Source organism: Aquarana catesbeiana, linkage group LG08, assembly GCF_042186555.1.
Source record: "Aquarana catesbeiana isolate 2022-GZ linkage group LG08, ASM4218655v1, whole genome shotgun sequence".
Taxonomy (NCBI): Eukaryota; Metazoa; Chordata; class Amphibia; order Anura; family Ranidae; genus Aquarana; species Aquarana catesbeiana.
Genome location: NC_133331.1, coordinates 164,094,499 through 164,111,821, shown reverse-complemented (window position 1 = coordinate 164,111,821; position 17,323 = coordinate 164,094,499). Strand labels below are relative to the sequence as shown.

General features: G+C 42.1%; 1 protein-coding gene across 5 annotated transcripts in view; it reads left to right on the top strand.

Moving 5' to 3' along the window:
• The window catches only part of NDST2 (N-deacetylase and N-sulfotransferase 2), a 255,524-nt gene that overhangs the window by 11,867 nt on the left and 226,334 nt on the right, over positions 1 to 17,323 (top strand). For 2 of the 5 annotated variants that reach the window (XM_073596665.1, XM_073596666.1), the window contains exon 2: positions 15,260 to 15,290. The exons of the other annotated variants lie outside the window; for them this stretch is intronic. The gene's annotated coding sequence lies outside the window, so the exon portion shown is untranslated. The remainder of the gene's footprint in view (positions 1 to 15,259; positions 15,291 to 17,323) is intronic. 5 annotated transcript variants of the gene reach the window in all.

Here is a 17,323-nt window from a genome sequence, read left to right as displayed (position 1 = left end):
CGGCTGGTGATGTGGAGTTGACACAACAAGATGAAGGGACATGGCGGCAGCAGGTGAGTGGATGCCCACTAACAGGCACTGCCATGGTGGCTCTGAAATGACAGGTGCTCTTTAAATGTAAAGATTTATTTTTGTTGGTAGTTAGAATATTTAATATTTGCAAACAAAATTAAGGTTTCCTATTTAGAATAATAACCCGTCAGGTTAGTAAAACAGCGCTATCAGAACAGATTCAATCATACAATTTGTAGTGTACATAGATTTGCAAAATAATGGGATAAAGGAATATTCCTGAACTTTTAGTTTATCTCATGGTTACTGTGAAATTGTGTGAATTCTTCAATGCGGTGCATGTTATCTCAGCGTGCAGAGCTTGAAATTAATTGAACGTTTACCAAAAATGTAAATATTGCAGAATATACAGCCTCATGCTACATAACTAAGCTCCATTTCATACAAATGATCAATGTATCTTAAAATAGAAAATTATCTTTGGATAGATTTAAAAATAAAAAAAAAATCAAGTTTTATTTTTTTTTTTTTTTTTTGTAAACCCATTGATTTATATCCACCCTGCTCACTCACTCCTGAAACCAGGGCAGTAGACTTGTAGTGTGCATAGAGCACCTGGTGTTTAAACCAAAAAATTGACAAATCTATGGACTGTTTGGAGTGGTGGGAAAAGGGTTTTTACCTTGATGCATTAAGGTAAAATGCAGGAAAATGTGGTAAAAGTCCTAGATATTTGTATGATTGTTTTAAAACCGTTTTTTTTATTATTTATCTACAAATTATTGTAGCTGCTGACTGTAAGACCCCATTCACACAGGGGCAACACGACTTGCAGGTCGCCTCAGCGAGGCGACCTGCAAACGACTGCCCGGGCGACTTGCAAAACGACTTCTGTATAGAAGTCTATGCAAGTCGCCCCCAAAGTCGTACAGGAACCTTTTTCTAAGTCGGAGCGACTTGCGTCGCTCCCCTTAGAACGGTTCCATAGCACAGAACGGGAGGCGACTTGTCAGGCGACTAGGTCACCTGACAAGTCGTCCCTGTGTGAATGGGCTCTAAGGCCCCATGTACACTGCTGCTGCTAATCGGACGTTCAGACACTGGACACTTTTTTTTTTTTTTTTTTTCAACTGTCCCTGAACTCATTCAGTGTTCTCTTGTGTGTACGTGTACACAGGTTCGTTTACTGTCGTTTTTAGGCAGTTGCGTTTATAGGCCTTTTTTTTGAAGGCCAAAAAAATGAGTTCAGACGCTGAAGTTTCCGATGCGTCTAAATGCGGTAACCCGCGTTTTAGACGCATTTCGTTTATAGGCGTTTTTTGGATTTTGACAACTTTTAATAATTTTTTTTTTTTTAAGATCTTCTAAATGCAAACGCTGCTAAACGGACGTTTTTAAACATGGGTTACTATCTGTCAAGTTAAATCGTTCAGGAGAGGTTGTAAAAACATCCCGTGTACACGAAGCCTAAATATTAGGACACTTGCCTGTCCAGGGATAAGCGGAAGTTCCATTTTTTTTTTTTGGGTGGAACTACACTTTAAACAGTGCCTGATTGATATCACTTTAAGTTGGTTCAGTTTGGTACAGTGTCATGCATATTCCATACCTGGCTGATCTCTGTGGAAGCTGAAAATCACTGTAGTAGGCACCACTACTACAGTGGTCACTGCTAGTTTCTGTGTGGCTACCATGCTGCTTAGAAAATCTAGGAGGTCACCTACTTGCCCTGGGTGCCGCTGAAGTGACTTCGGCAACCGGCGCTGGCTGTGGAAGTCACTGCAGCAACTCCTGGCTGAGTGATTACACTGCTGGATTCTACTGGGTGCCATGCACCATAACATGTGAGTGTAACGGCTATAGGTTTTTCCTTGCATTTTTTTTTTTTTTTTTATGGGATTTTAATAGAAAAGGTTGCACTATGATTGTTTATTGTGGTTCTTTAGTCAACTCATTGGAGATCTCATAGGAGGAGGTGGTGCAAGCAGGAATCCCAGTCCTAAACCAAGCCTTGTTAGACCCACTTTCTGGGTTTTCTAATCTGGTGAGTCCCAGTGTGGAAGGTGATGGGATTGGGATCACGGAGGAAAATTTTATTAATGTATAAAGTCTGGAGCGTCACTTCTTTAGAATATAAATATATATTCTGTTCTGTCTATTGCACTATATGTCTATATGCACTTTATTATATATATTATTTTGTGGCACTATAAGCAAATTTGACTTTTTTTGGGTATCATTGATGAGTTTCACATTTGATATCTAGTGCTTACCATTGTGAAAATCTTTGCTATGGTTTGACTGATGGAATCAGACAAACGGAATGTACAGCTAGGCTCTATCTGGACAGAACTGGGTACTGAGGGAAGGATTTTCCTTTTTTTTGGAATACTTTGCTAGCAGAATTTTCTCCTAAAACTTCTTGTTCGTTCTCTTTTTTTTTTTTTTTTAATTTTTTTAATTAAATGTCATTTTGTTGTTAAAGAAGGAAATATTTTGTTCGGATGATAACTAAATATGGCAGATAAGAGTCTGTTTTATCTATTTCCAGGAAGACAGATAAGTTTGTGTTGAAAATAGCAGTTTGGAGTGAGATTACAGTAACAGTTGACAGCCATTGTAGCGATATCTTGCATTGCAGTAGAAAACGGTTTTACATCTGTAACAACTTTAGCTACGATAACCGCACAATCAGAACGTTAAAAAAAAAAAAAAGCTTTTCAAACTAGTAACTTAAAAAATAGTGAGGGGCTTTGTGCAATGAAAACAACCCGTAGGTCCAAGGATATAGGCAACGGAAATGATATGCATATTTTGTAAGAGTTGAGCGCCCCCCCCCCCCCAACTTCCTATTGTCTGAGGCCACTCATCACATTTTAAAACAAATAAACATGGAAACTTGAGAGGCGGAGCCAGTCTTGGCTTTATGAGAAAAGTCAAGAATCGCACACTTCTTCAGGAATCGCGGAGATGTAAATTTGTACATATATTGTTTGTCTGTATAAGTGGATCTACTGTTTGTTTGTTTGTTTGTTTGTCATGGGATTTTCACTAAAGGTAACGTCTCTTGTTGTTTTTTTTTTTTTTTTTTTTCCATAGATGGAAGCTGGCATTCTCTGAGTCCGTGAACTACAGTATCTTACAAAATTTTTGTAAATATTTTTATTTTATCTTTTCATGTGACAACACTGAAGAAACGACACTTTGCTACAATGTAAATTAGCGAGTGTACAGCTTGTATAACAGTGTAAATTTACTGTCCCCTCAAAATAACTCAACACACAGCCATTAATGTCTAAACCGCTGGCAACAAAAGTGAGTACATCCCTAAGTGAAAATGTCCAAATTGGGCCCAAAGTGTCAATATTTTGTGTGGCCACCATTTTTTTTCCATCACTGTCTTAACCTTCTTGGGCATGGAGTTCACCATAGCTTCACAGGTTTCCACTGGAGTCCTCTTGCACTCCTCCATTATGAAATCACGGAGCTGGTGGATGTTAGAGACCTTGCGCTCCTCCATCTTCTGTTTGAGGATTCCCCACAGATGCTCAATAGGGTTTAGGTCTGGAGACATGCTTGGCCAGTCCATCACCTTTACCTTCAGCTTCTTTAGCAAGGCAGTGATTGTCTTGGATGTGTGTTTGGGGTCGTTATCATGTTGGAATACTGTCCTGCGGCCCAGTCTCTGAAGGGAGGGGATCATGCTCTGCTTCAGTATGTCACAGTACATGTTGGCATTCATGGTTCCCTCAATGAACTGTAGCTCCGCAGTGCTGGCAGCACTCATGCAGCCCCAGAGCATGACACTCCCACCACCATACTTGACTGTAGGCAAGAAACACTTGTTTTGTACTCCTCACCTAGTTGCTGCCACACACACTTGACACCATCTGAACCAAATAAGTTTATCTTGGTCTTATCAGACCAGAGGACATGATTCCAGTAATCCATGTCCTCAGCCTTCTTGTCTTCAGAAAACTGTTTGCGGGCTTTCTTGTGCATCATTTGGAACTTTGGAAGAGGTTTCCTTCTGGGATGGCAGCCATGCAGACCAATTTGATGCAGTGTTTGGCGTATGGTCTGAGCACTGACGGGCTGACCCCCCCCCCCCCCCCCCAACCTCTTCAGCACTTAACCTCTTTGGTCGACCACGACGAGGCCTGTTCTGAGTGGAACCTGTCCTTTTAAACAGCTGTATCCTAGGCCATCTTTATGTAGAGCAACAATTTTTTTTTTTTTTTTTTTTTTTTTCCTCAGAGCTCTTTGCCATGAGGTGCCATGTTGCACTTCCAGAGTATGAGAGAGTGAGAGCGATAACACCAAATTTAACATGCCTGCTCTCCATTTACTCCTGAGACCTTGTAACACTAACAAGTCACATGACATCAAGGAGGGAAAATGGCTAATTGTGCCCAATTTGGACATTTTCACTTAGGGGTGTACTCTCTTTTGTTACCAGTGGTTTAGACATAAATGGCTGTGTGTTGAGTTATTTTGAGGGGACAGCAATTTTACACTGTTATACAAGCTGTACACTCACTACTTTACATTGTAGCAAAGTGTCATTTCTTCAGTGTTGTCACATGAAAAGATAGAATAAAATATTTACAAACATGTGAGGGGTGTACTCACTTTTGTAAGATGCTGTAGTTTCAGGCCAGATACTTTGAGTTGCAAGAAAAATAGTTAGATATATGTGGCTTCTCTTTAAAGTATGTGGTAAAATATGTTTTGGTATTGGGCCTCTTGCACACCGATGCCTAAAAAAACGCAGCATATTTTTTTTATTCATTACTGATGCAGTGCAGACCATCGTTGTCAATGTGCCTCTATGCACAGGCACGTAAACATGTGCTGTGTTAGATCTGTAATAGAAAAAAAATGGATATTTGCATTGCTGGTTAGTATATTATGCACGTAAAGTGTTAATTTAAAGGAAATCAAATCGCAATCTAAATTTTTTTTTTTTTTTTTTTTTGTATGTGTGTGTGTTCACAAAAAAAGTGCAAAACAATTTCTGCCAGGGATACTGATGTTCAAACAGCAGTACCTTGTACAAGTACCTTTTTATTCCGGAGAAAGGTAAAAGCAATCAAAATGATCTAATGTTTAGGTGGCACAGGGTCTTATAAACTTTTTTTATTTTTTTATTTTTTTTTTTATCCCAACTTCTCTCCAGAGGTGTTTGGAGGCAGAAAATATGCAGAGCCAGCGCATGCAGGAGAAATGTTTCTGCGTTTACAAAAAAAACCCACTAATCGCATCTAAATGTGCTCTAGCACATTTCTATGCTCCAGAGGAGGGAAAAAAAAAAAAAAACGTTCTGTGTGCATGGGGCCTTAATGCGTTTTTTGATGCATTTTGCAGCAATGCAGGGAAATTTATTAACGTGGGTTCTTATGGAACATGTTCACATCAATGCATTTTTGTGCCTGCATTGTGCCATGTAAAAAAAAAAAAAAAATTGCCGGCTAAAAAGAAAATCGCCCTTAGGTCTAGTATGGATTCAGAGGACCCCCACCCACGTCAAAATGTAAAAAAAAATGACGTGGGCCCCACCCCCCAAAATCCATACCAGACCCTTATCCGAGCATTCCCCCCACCCCAAAGTGCCTTGCCCCCATGTTGATGGGGGCAAGGGCCTCTTCCTGACAACCCATGCCCGCCCGGTGGTCGTCGAGGTCTGCGGGTGGGTTGCTTATCGGATATTTCACAAGGAGGCCTCCCCCTATGTGAAATGAGTATGGGGTTCATTGTACCCCTACACATTCATCAAAAAAAAGTAGTGTAGTGTAAAAGAATACAGTAGACAGTTTTTGACAAGTCTTTTATTAAAAATATCATCTTTGTCCGGCGTTCTCCTTCCTCTGCCGCCGCTGACCCTCCTCCGATTCTGAGTCCCGCTCCTGCCAACGACCTTCCTCCGATTCTGCGTCCCGCTGATCTGTCTGTGCCAACTGTCAAGCATGCCCTAGATAATGATGGGAAAGTGGCAATTGTATGACGCCATCCGCAGACCATGAGTGGTGATGTCACAAGGGATGGGGTCTCCGAATGATGTCATGTGATGGCCATGCCCCCATTGTTATCTAAGACATGCTTGACATCGGCCCGAACAGATCTCAGCGGGACTCGGCATCGGAGTAGAGTCATCGGCGGTGGCAGGAGGAGGAAGATGTAGGAGAAGATATTTTTAATAAGACTTGTCAAAAACTGTCTACTGTATTTTTTCACCCTACACTACATTTAAAAAGTTTTTTTTTTTGATGAATGTGTAGGGGTACAATATATCCCATACTCATTCACATGGGGGGGTGGCAGGATTTGGGGGCCCCTTGTTAAAGGGGTCTTCCAGATTCCGAAAAGCCCTCTGCAGATGCACTTGCTCATCCCTTCCCTTTCCTGAGCTGCATGCTCGGATGAAGGTCTGGTATGGATTTTGGGGGGATCCCACGCCATTTAAAAAAAAAAAAAAAAAATTTTGGAGGTGGGGGGTCCCCTCCGAATCCATACTAGACCCAAGGGCCTGGTATGAGGCTTTAGTATGGACCCGGGGGGGGGGGGGGGGGGGACGACACTACACTGTGGGATGTTATTTTCTTTTCTTTTTTTTTTTTTTCATTCAGCAGAGAAGCCCGCTGATGACTCATCAGTTGTTAAGGACGTGGCGGCCTGACTTCCCGCCCTCCTCCTTAGCAACCAGCTATAATACAGTGAAAAACAAAAAACACATTGTGGTAAAAACGCGTGTCCATAAACCGCAAAAAGCACTACAGAAACGCGCAAAAGTAACATGCATAGATGTGAACCTATAAAAAAATTAACGTTTTCTAAATCTTGAGACAAATAAACATGCTGTCTTAAGAGCAAGCATTGCAAAGTGCTCTTTAACGGGGATTACTTTGTTACAAAGGGTTTGTTTTCCCTGACTTTTTGGGGTTGATTTACTAAAACTGGAGCACTCAGAATATGGTGCAGCTGTGCATGGTCATCCGCTTTCAACTTCAGCTTGTTCAGTTAAGCTTTGGCAATAAAACCTGGAAGCTGATTGGTTTCTATGTAGAGCTGCACCAGATTTTGCACTCTCCAGGTTTAGTAAATCAACCCCTTTAGGTCTGTACTTCACCATCCATCCCCCTGGCTAGTAAGCGTGTCCTTAGTGAATAGCAGGTGTGCTGTGTTTAGTTTGTCAGGAAAGCGGTGGGCTTGGTTAAAAAAAAAAAAAAAAAAAAACTAAACAAAAAACACACAAAGAAATGAACTCTGCAGCACAAGATAAAAATTTTGTGGCCGCAGCATGTAAACAGCTCTGTCTAGCTGTTATTTTAAAGTTTAGGTGGGGGTGGTAAAACCAATGCTCAGCCACCCCCCCCCCCCCCTTTTTTTTTTTTTTTTTTTTTTTTTTTACCACCCCCGACAGCCCATCTGAAAGACTGATTTTCACGAGCAGTTACTGTATTTGTATTATTCTTTATGCCAGGTGTTTTTTTTTTTTCTGCCTGTTTTGTGTACTAACAGACCTTCTGTGCTGCAGCTGCCCCCCAGAGCTCCCCTTTTACTTACCTGAACCCGGTCTTTCTAGCGACGGGGATGAGCACACCAGCTCCAGCTGATGTCTCGGGTCCTGATTGGATAGATTGATAGCAGCGCAGCCATTGGCTCCCGCTGCTGTCAATCAAATCCAATGACGCGGGAGCCCGGGGGCGGGGCTGAGTCCTGATGTCTGTGTCAATAGACACAGCAGCAGGACTTGGGAGCGTGCCCGAGAGCGACTCTCCATGGAGCACTCGAGAAGAGGAGGAGCCAGGAGCGCCGCTGAGGGACCCCAGAAGAGGAGGATCGGGGCCACTCTGTGCAAAACCAACTGCACAGAAGAGGTAAGTATGACATGTTTTTGTTTAAAAAAAAAAAAATCTTTTATTTACCCTTTAAGTTTCCTAGTATCTCCATGTGGTCCCTTGGGAAAATGAATTGTCCATCCCTGCTCTAAGGTGTCTGCATGTAGGCATGACTTTAATAGGTGACAGGTTTACTTTAATTTTAGCCACTTGCTGACCAGTCCTGTACCTAATATGTCATCGGTCTTCAGGTGGTTGTACCGGGATCATTTGCAGCTGCAGGCATCATCCCGGTACTGTTTTATAGCAGGCAGTCAGCTCTCTTGTAATGGCAACCAGAGTGTCTAGCTAGCTGCTTGATTGCTATTACAAGCAACGGCAGGGGACATCCCCACTCCTGCAGCTTGCTCAGGCTCTCCCATCTCACTGGGAGACTCGAGCTACCAAGTGGTGCGTGCGCGCCGGCTGGTTGGACACCCAAAGAAAGCCAGGATCAGGTCTCCGGCTCTCCGCTATGGTCAAAAGCAGCGACATGACATTACTTACCAGATGTCTATGGCGCCATTTTCAAAAAATCAAAAGTATTCAAAAACATTGATCTTGGTATTTTTGAATGCTTTTAATTGCAGAGGAGGGTTTTGGGGTCTTATTGAGCTGTCACAAGGATGTTTACATTCTGTAACCGCTATAAAAGTGATTTAAAAAAAAATAAAAATAAAGAAAAATAAAGAAAATGTAAAGGAACAGTATAAAAAAAACCTTTTTTAATTAAAAATGTAAGTGCATGCACCCCCCTGCTTGCAAGCAAAGGCGAACGCATGTGTTACGCACGCATGCAAACAGCGATCGTCCCATCATGTGAGGTATCATGGCGAATGTCAGATTGTCTACAGTAATACTTGCACCAGACCTCATCTGTAAATCTAAACCTTTTTAAAAGCTTTAAAAGCATTGCCTATGGATGGTAAAATGTTCCTTTTTTTTTCACCACTGCACAGGTGTGCGCAATTTTAAAGCTTGACATATTTGGTATCCATTTTACTTGGCTTAACGTCCTCCCTTTTTTTTTTTTTTTTTTTTTTTTTATATTTTACAAACCATTTTTTTTTTTTTTTTTTGCATTAAAATAAAAAGATGTTTTCCCAAAAATTGTGTTAAAAAAAAAAAAAAAAATTCTGCGCAAATACCATATGGCATAAAAAATATTGCAAAACCCCATAATTTTTTTTTTTTTTCTCTAGGGCCCCTGCTTTTAAAAAAAAAATATATAATATTTGGGGTTCTAAGTAATTTTCCAGCAAAAAACAAAACTGATTGTTGCATGTAAACGAGGTGCCAGAAAAAAGCCTGGTCCTTTAAGTAAATACCATGTAAAATTTTAATAATTAAATAAATCCATTTTGGTTTTTATCATTTTTAAAGCTGTAAGTAATTTCAAGAAAAGCAGACACAATCTTCTAACTGTATTTAAAGAAACTTGAAAAGAGAAGCGTTCTGCCTTTGGTTGGCTTTAGAACATTTCTTGCACAAACATGTTAACGTTTTAAACTGGCAGTATGCTTACCAAGATCTCGGAGTATCTTCTGACCCCGATGTTTGCACCCAGTGATTCTTGAAAGTAATCCCACCTAACAGTATGAGCATTTGTTTTGTGGCCCTTCTACAGTAAATGTTGGCCCTGTACAAATGCTGGAGGGAGCATCTGCCAATATGATTTTCTGTATTGTTTACTTTTTCTAGCTTTGTCTCTGGTTCTCATCCTGCGATGTGCACCCTACAGTACCAGGGGATTGGTGCCTTTTTAAAATCTGTGTGCATGTATCATTATTTAAAAGAAAAAAAGATTGTTTAAGAAGAAAAGTCTTGCAGCAATACATGTGTACATTGCAAGTGGGTACTTGAGAAGGGCTGACCCATTTCCTGGATGTTTGTGAAATGTTGACTCTTCATAAAACTGTGCATACATTAATAAAGCTGAAACTTGCTTTATATCTTTTCTTTATCATATGGAAAAGGCACAATGGATATAAAATGTTGTATCTTCTTTTTTAGATTACTCATTTTGGGCAATACCGTATTTATCGTATATACGTGAGTATAAGCTGACCCGAATATAAGCCGAGGCACCTAATTTTACCACAAAAAACTGGGAAAACTTATTGAATCGAGTATAAGCCTAGGGTGAGAAATGCACAGCTACTGTAAGTGGAAAAGAGGGTCAACAATGCCTATTTGCATGCCTCGCTGTGCCCATTTGCAGCCATAGGTCCCCTGAACTTCAAACTCAGTAGTTAAGGGTTCCTAGATGCCCCCTAGCTGCAGCCAAAATTTGGGGTCTCTGGACCCAAAGGGTCCCGAAATGACATTGCTGCAGATGGACACAGTTGACCGAATTTGGGGCCCTGTATCTCGGGGCCACTTGGTGCTAGGAACCCCAAATTTGGTGTGCAAACCCAGTGGAACGAGCACTACAACATATCCAAGTTCCTAGCTCCAAGTGGCCCTGAGATACGGGGCCCCAAAGTCGGTTCAGAAAATGTCAAGCACTTTTCTGCAGCAGAGAATGGCATTTTCCGAACCGACTTTGGGGCCCCGTATCTAGGGGTCACTTGGTGCTAGGAACCCCAAGTGGCCCAGAGATAAGGGACCCCAAAGTCTGTTCAGTAAAATGTCATTTCCTGCTGCAGAAAAGTGCTTGACTCGAGTATAAGCCAAGGGGGGCATTTTCAGCACAAAAAAAGGGCTGAAAAACTCGGCTTATACTTAAGTATATATGGTATTACCATTTTAAAGCGACCTAGCATCAGATTCCTCCAATTGCTTATTAAAACAATCCTGGTCATGTAATAGGAATATTGAAGCTGAAAAGCTAACATGCAGCGAGTTTTTCTTACTCGGGATACTGTACTTCACGTTCAGTCCCTGAATGTATTCCCCCCCCCACTGTGGCCTGGCTTCTTCGATCTGGTGCCATATGCTGGCTCCTACATGTTGTAACTTCAGAAACTGTAAAAGCAATCACTACTCTCCGCAGTGATGACCCTTGGGCTGGATGGCTTCATCTGATGTCGTCCATCCGACCCCCACCCCCCCGACTGTTGTTCGCACTGCTTAGAATTCAACCAAGCGTATGGAAAATGTTATAGGCCTTCCTAGTGGTGTAAAGCATCATTTAATATACATCTTTGAGTATATGAAGACGTACTTGTGATCCACTTGTTCTGTGCACATTCTGAATTAGAAAATGGGTGAGACCAGTGCTATCAACAGTAAACATGCTGCAAAAAAATCTAAGCTGAAATCTGGGCAGAAAAAATATATCGTCAATACCAACAGAGGAAATAAATTTACTTTATTAAATAGAAAGGTAGTTGCGCACTGCTATTCAATAAACCTAACACTAAAAAGAAACTACTGTGAATGAATGCTGCTGTCACCTAAGTGTTCCCACAAGAAAAAGAAGGTAATAAAGTGAATATGACAGCACTGCTTATATAGTAAGCTCAAATTATAAAAATCAACATAGGAAAAATAATCAATGAAAAACGTCCATATATGAATACAGATGAATAGTGCTCAATGAAAAACGTCCAAATATGTGTGACAATTCTCCTGCTATAAAGCAAGTTAAATGAAATACAAGACAAAAGGCTGTTTCCACGTGCTTCATTGCTCTACCAACAACAGTGCTCCCACCATCGCGTGCAATGCTCGCTCCCCTGACTGCAAGACCCGGCAGGGGGTCAAACGCACTTTTGCACACAGTGCACCTCTCCTAAGGGGAATGCTCCACAGTGGTCCCGGGTAGCTGCTTATGGTCCCTGTGACAGACAGGAAGTTCCGGATGAAAGGTGAGTCGGGAGACAGTAGAGAGAAGACATTGCTGGAAGTGGCAGCAGAGGAGCTGTGGAACTACCGGCAAACACTGAGGAGCCTAAGTTGAACCAGCTCATTGGGAGGTCATTCCATTTGCTGTGGGGATTTATCTATCTAGAGGGACCATAAGGAGCTACCCGGGACCACTGTGGAGCATTCCCCATTGGAGAGGTGCACTGTGTGCAAAAGTGTGTTTGATCCCCTGCAGGGTCTTGAAGTGCAGTGAGGTGAGCAAGCATTGCACGCGGTGGTGGGAGCACTGTTGTTGGTAGAGCAGTGAAGCATGTGGAAACGGCCTTTTTTCTTTTATTTCATTTTGCTTGGAATGTGAATGTGGCCTTTGGAAGTAGAAAACGTCCCGGCATCAGTGGGAGTAAACCATGCGCCATCATTGGGGGGGGGGTGTCACTTTAAGTAAACCATGCTCCATCGTTGGGGGTCACTGGGAGTAAACCATGCTCCATCGTTGGGGGGGGTCACTGGGAGTAAACCATGCGCCATCGTTGGGGGGGTCACTGGGAGTAAACCATGCGCCATCATTGGGGGGGGGTCACTGGGAGTAAACCATGCGCCATCGTTGGGGGGTCACTGGGAGTAAACCATGCGCCATCGTTGGGGGGGTCACTGGGAGTAAACCATGCGCCATCGTTGGGGGGGGTCACTGGGAGTAAACCATGCTCCATCGTTGGGGGTCACTGGGAGTAAACCATGCGTCATCGTTGGGGGGGGGGGGTCACTGGGAGTAAACCATGCTCCATCGTTGGGGGTCACTGGGAGTAAATCATGCGCCATCCTTGGGGGGGGGGGGGGGGTCACTGGGAGTAAACCATGCTCCATCGTTGGGGGGCACCGGTAGTAAGCAAGGCCCCATCAGGGGGGAGGTAGAGGAGAGCGAGGGAGAGACTCTGTGGCCCATTGTTTGGGGTCGCTTAGTGGAACTGTGGCCCATTGTTTGGGGTCGCTTAGTGGAACTGTGGCCCATTGTTTGGGGGGGGTTGTCACTGGGAGGAATTGTGTCCCATTGTTTTGGGCTGTCACTGGGAGGAATTGTGGCCCCAGGGGCCAAAAAAAAAGCATCTGGCTCGTAGTTTGGAGACCACTGAAAGCACACAAATACAAGTAAGTCTACTAATGGCTCTTGTATTTACATACTATTTGTTTATCCCAGAGTTTGATTTGATTGAGAGAGTGTTTAGTTAAAGGCCCTGTTATGTGTGTTGCTTGTTTTTTGTTTTTTTGTTTTTTCTTCTGACAACAGTATTCTGCAAATGACTTGCTAATGATTCTCATGGAATGCTGATCTGTCATCGTCCCACTGTGTGCACTCATAGTTGTGACCTAAAGCGCACTGGTCAGTCATTTCACATACTTCACTCTTCTCCCCACCCCACAATGGCTGCATTTGTCCTGTGTTGGTCATGCATGCTGCCAACTCTTTCTACAGTCAATGAAAAGGTGCTTGCTATGTGGGGGGCTGAGCAGCAAAGCGCACCCTGTGCAGGACCCTTACACCTGTCAGCAGCCCTCTCATGTATCTGCATGGTTCTCTTCTGTCCATCAAAATGCTGTACGGGGGAGAGCAACATGGTTGGTTGGAGTTACCAAAGGACTGTGCCAGAGGAGGTGATCCCTGAGGATTGGGGTGAATAGTTCCCTGTGAGCCCTGGCTTAGATGTACCTATGCCAGCACATTTTATTCTTTGGCAGACAACATTCACAAGTTACACATGCTATCCAAAAATACCTTGCTTAGAAATTGTATGATAAATGCGTATTAATAATTGTGCTGTTTTTCTCACAGTGGATTAAATCTGCGCTCCTCTCCCAATTCTGCCTGTGCCCTAAGGCCCCTGTCACACTGGGGCGGCGTTGGCGGTAAAGCGCCTCTATTTCTAGCGGCGGTTTACCGTTATATTTGCGGAGGTATTCGGCCGCTAGCGGGGTGCTTTTAACCACCGCTCCAAAGATGCTGCTAGCAGGACTTTTTTTACCGTCCTGCCAGCGCACCCTCGGGGCTTTCACACTGAAGAGACAGGAGCGGCTCTTTCAGGGCGCTTTGCAGGCGCTATTTTTAGCGCTGTAGCGCCTGCAAAGCGCCCCAGTGTGAAAGGGGTTGGAGCAATTCGCTGGCAGGACGGTAAAAAAAGTCCTGCTAGCAGCATCTTTGGAGTGGTGTGTATACCGCTCTTGCCCACTGAAATCAGTGGGGCAGCGCAGCTATACCGCCGGCAAAGCATTGCTGCAGCAGCTCTTTGTGGGTGGTTTTAACCCTTTTTCTGCCGCTAGCGGGGGGTTAAAAGTGTCCCGCTAGTGGCTGAATACCCCCGCAAATACGACGTTAAACTGCCGCTAAAAATGGCGGCGCTTTGCCGCCGCCCCAGTGTGAAAGGGGCCTAACAGACGTCCTTTTGTTAAAGTGTAACCTTTTCAAAGCTGATGTTAATCATTAATAATACAAAATAATAATACTTTTTTGTGCATGCTCTTAGGCTGTCATCCTATACTACTGGGGAGTTACTGACCTAGAACAATGATTATATGTATAAAAATTACTATACACCTTTTATGTCTGTGCCATGTCAATGACTCCTTATTAAGAATAGGGATTATTGCAAAAATAGCCTATAAACATTTTTTTTTTCTTGAGCAGATAAAACTGAGGCACCTATTCCTGTTCGCCTTTTTAGAGGCCTCATCCATTCGTGTCTTTCTTATTGCGACAAGCTAGAGACATTGCTTTTGCACACCTAGAAAGAATGGTTTAAATCCTCATTCTAAACTTGTTTTTTGAGAGACAATGCAAACAATCTCCTTGCAAAGCCTGATTAACTGTGTCCACATGGCTTAAGAGGGGATTAGCTAGACCTGCTGCTCTGCAAGCCAGATAAATGGACTTGTTTCAGAACTGCCAGCACTCCTACATTTACTTTGCTTTTATCCATTTCAAATGATTTACCCTTGTTGATTGGATCATCATGCTACTGCTGCCAGCAGGGCTGTATGGTATGACATGAGTTAATGCAGCTGGATCTGAGAGTACCTCTTTAGTGATCAAAGTGCGCTATGTGTGTCATTTGAAATATTACACTGCAGTTTAGCTGCATTAAGTATTTTTCAGCTGGAAAATTGTAAATGTTCTCAAGATTGTTTGTTTCCTGTGATACTAACTTCTCTGCCAAATGATCCAGAGTGCATTGCCTCCCTGTTGTTTTGGAACACCACCTGACTTGGCACATCTATTCTGACTTACAAATAAATCTACTCTGTACATGGTTTATAGTCAGGGCATCGTGGTCACTTTTTATTTTGATGATTTGGATTGCACCAATGCCTAATTAGCTGAACTCCTGAACCAGACAGGAAAAATATGTCCTTGACACTCTTTCAAACATTTTTATTTTATATATTTTTAATACAGTATGTTTTAGGTGCTGCAGTTATATAGGATGCGTCACTGATGCCTGTGTATATGTTAGCTTGAGCTGCTGAGCTTTGTAAACCTGCATTTTTTTTTTTTTTTTTTTTTTTTTTAGCACTGGAAAAGAATGCAGAAACCGTTTTCAGGTACTTTTACATCAGCTTTGCTGGGATACTGTAAAGGGCAGCTGTAATGTTTTTTTCTATTTTTATATTATATTGTTTTGCTGCTATATGTACAGTTGTGCTCATAAGTTTCTATACCTTGGCAGAATTTATGATTTTTTTTTTTTTTTTTGGCCATTTTTCAGAAAATATGAATAATACAAAAACATTTCTTTCACTCATGGTTAGTGTTTGGCTGAAGCCATTTATTATCAATTAACTGTGTTTACTCTTTTTAAATCATAATGGCAACAGAAACTACCCAAATCACTCTGATCAAAAGTTTACATACCCTGGTGATTTTGGCCTGATAACATGCACACAAGTTGACACAGGGGTTTGAATGGCTATTAAAGGTAACCATCCTCCCCTGCGATCCGTTTGCTTGTAATTTGGTGTGTGTGTATAAAAGGCCAGTGCGTTTCTGGACTCCTGACAGACCCTTGCATCTTTCATCCAGTGCTGCACTGACATTTCTGGATTCTGAGTCATGGGGAAAGCAAAAGAATTGTCAAAGGATCTGCATGAAAAGGTAGTTAAACCGTATAAAACAGGAAATGGATATAAAAGGATATCCAAGGAATTGAGAATGCCAATCAGCAGTGTTCAAACTCTAATCAAAAAGTGAAAAATGAGGGGTCCTGTTGAAACCAAACCACGGTCAGGTAGACTAACTAAAATTTCAGCCACAACTGCCTGGAAAATTTGTTCGGGATGCAAAGAAAAACCCACAAATAACTTCAGGTGAAATACAGACTCTCTGACAACCTGTGGTGTAGCTGTTTTAAGATGTACAATAAGGAGGCACTTGAAGAAAGATGGGCTGCATGGTCAAGTCGCCAGAAGAAAGCCATTACTACACAAATGCCACAAAGTATCTTGCTTACAATACGCCAAACAGCACAGAGACAAGCCTCAACCCTTCTGGCACAAAGTCATTTGGAGTGATGAGACCAAAATTGAGCTTTTTCGCCACTACCGTAAATGCTACATTTGGAGAGGAGTCAGCAAGGCCTATAATGAAAGGTACGGAGGTGGATCGCTGATATGTTGGGGATGTGTGAGCTACAAAGGCACAGGAAATTTGGTCAAAATTGTTGGCAAGATGAATGCAGTATATTATCGAAAAATACTGGAGGAACATTTTGCACTCATCAGCCAGGAAGCTGCGCATGGGACGTACTTGGACATTTCAACATGACAATGATCCAAAGCACAAGGCCAAGTCGACCTGTCATTGGCTACAGCAGAATAAAGTGAAGGTTCTGGAGTAGCCATCTCAGTCTCCTGACCTCAATATCATTGAGCCACTTTGGGGAGATCTCAAACGTGCAGCTCATGCAAGACAGCCCAAGAATTTACAGGAACTGGAGGCTTTTTGCCGAAAAGAATGGGCAGCTTTACCATCTGAGAAGATAAAGAGCCTCATCCAGAAATACCACAAAAGACTTCAAGCTGTCATTGATGTTAAAGGTACATGGTATTAAGAACTGGGGTATGTAAACTTTTTTTGATCAGGGTCATTTTGGGTAGTTTCTGTTGCCATTATGATTTAAAAAGAGTAAACACAGTTGATTGATAATAAGTGGCTTCAGCCAAACGCTAACCATGAGTGAAAAATGTTTATCATTCATCTTCTCTGAAAAATGGCCAAGAAATCATAAATTTTGCCAGGGTATGTACACTTGTGAGCCCAACTGTATGTATGTGTATATATGTATAATATATTCCTTTTTTTTTTTTTTTTTTTTTTTTTGCAAATATGTATCAAATTCAAAACATATAAGTATCTACAGTATATAACGAGACCTTTGGATTATACGTAGCATAGAACATAAACAGCAATATTTTTAACATCCTTCTTGTATAACCAATGTCAAAGTTCAATAACATGACTGTTTCAACTGCATTGAGACTGTATATAGAAGTGTGTGTGTGTGTATATGTATGTATGTATGTATGTATGTATAGTATTCAGAGTGTGCAGTTGACAAAGCTTGAAACCCAATATAAAA